At 34.8% G+C, this 2,002-nt stretch overlaps 1 pseudogene; it reads left to right on the forward strand.

Annotated features, from left to right (window-relative positions):
• The first annotated feature begins 450 nt into the window (after positions 1 to 450).
• Positions 451 to 608, forward strand: LOC138824893 (U4 spliceosomal RNA; annotated as a pseudogene).
• Positions 609 to 2,002: the final 1,394 nt, after the last annotated feature.

Genomic DNA, 2,002 nt, shown 5'->3' on the forward strand with positions numbered 1-2,002 from the left:
AACAATTATGTTAAGTGAAAGTCAGGCCCAGGGAGACAGAGGCTGCATGTTTTCTCTCATATTTATAAGTTAGAATTGGCTAATAAATATGTAAGTAAATACCCTGGGTGGTATGCAAGTGTACATAAATGTATTAATTGGAATACAGTAGATTTAGGGGATAACTTGAACAGTGTAACTCCCTAAAAGGCAAAATCATGGTTCAACAAAATAAACACTAGGAAATGGATATTTGCAAGGGGAGGGGTGGCGGCGAGGTGGCAAGTAGATAAGTGAAGAGAAGTGAGGAAAAATACAGAGAAAAATTCAATATATATCCTACAAACTTTAAGAAAAGTTAGGGAAAGGCTGTGTTAAGAGGGATGGTGGAGAATGTTGAAAGGAATGACAGTATCAAGACACATTGTATTTACAAACTGCTGTCTTATATGGCAAAAAAGAGATAATCTTAGCTTTGCACAGTGGCAGTATCATAGCCAATGAGGTTTATCTGAGGTGAGATTATTGCTAATTGAAAGAGATAATCTATACTTTTTTTTCCCTTAGTCTTCCCTATGTGGCCTGTCTGTTTTGAGCAAGGGTTTTAGTTTTCTGACTTCATGTGATGAACCCAAGAACAGATATATATATATATACATATATATATAATGTCTCAATAATATATTATTAATAATATATTATGCCTCCCATATTTAAATGTCTCACTTCCTAGTGCAAATACTTAGGTTTGTGGAGGAAAATTAAACTATGGATTGTATGCTTTGATTGACAGGAGTGTCACTCATTTTCACAAACCAGCTTTTTTTTTCACTTTTCAGAGAAAAAAATCAATGATCTTATTGGTCACTATATACACACACTAACACACACACATGCACAATACACTCACACACATATATGCACAAATACCATAACAGAGTATAAAATATTTTCCAGAGCCCCCAAATCAGAAGAATGGACTAAGACCCCATTAGTGATTATCTTTTGTTTTGCACACTCAAGGGTCTTGTGGTTTTGGAGTGTGGGATACAGCTAATGCTCACTGTCATCATGTTCTGGATACAAATATACACAATCTCTTGATTCATCTGTGTTCAGTGAGAATTTCTAAGAAGCCAAGAACCACTTGCCCCATTTTTACCTCTGGTTTGGTTTCATATCCGTATTTTGTCCACAGTTTAAAACCTCATTTGCTTATTTTTCCTTAATTTATATTCATGGAATCATAATTATTTTTATTACCCTGTGTTGCACAAACATTTTCAAGGAATATGGCTTATCGTGTCTTTCAAAGAAACCCAGGATTGATTTATAAAGCTTCCCTCTTGTTTTGTGTTTTCTGTGGAGTTAAGGAAATGAGAACTCTGTTGCAGTTTTCAGCAAAGTACCCAAATACTGGCTGATTCAATGAATTGCTAGGAGAAATTAAATATGCAAATCATTTTACACGCACATTTATGTAGGAAAAACACCTGCCCATCTGGATCCTAAACAGACCCTCTTGATTAATATGCATGTAACCCAGAACTGCCCATTTCTGGGCAATAAGAATTTTAAATGAACTTGGCTTGTTTTCAAGCAAATCTCTGGGTCTTCCATACTGCAATTAAATGTGGCAGGTTAGATGCTCATTTCATGTCAAATTAACTCCCTAGCCAATGAAAGCAATTCCACTTTGTTATTCAATACAATTTTTTTCTTTACTTTAGGAGTAAAATAACTATAGTTAACATGAACAATAGGCTCTAGAATGTAAAGAAAACCATCTGGTAAACTAGAGTGCTTTACAGTGATTTTTTTTTTTTAAGTAGGAGAAGATGACTTGGATTGAGCAATACATATAACTGAAAAATATAAGTCAGTGGCCTGTGCGTCTACCAATGAATAATATCTACTCCTTTTTGGCAGAGTACTCATACAATTTAAACGGCATATGCCTTATTTCACATAGTATAGAAAGACTTGGAGGTAGGCAGCAACAAGTAAGTGATTTTCCAAGTAG

Source organism: Dipodomys merriami, unplaced genomic scaffold, assembly GCF_024711535.1.
Source record: "Dipodomys merriami isolate MVZ:Mamm:240054 unplaced genomic scaffold, mDipMer1.0.p SCAF_13, whole genome shotgun sequence".
NCBI lineage: Eukaryota > Metazoa > Chordata > Mammalia > Rodentia > Heteromyidae > Dipodomys > Dipodomys merriami.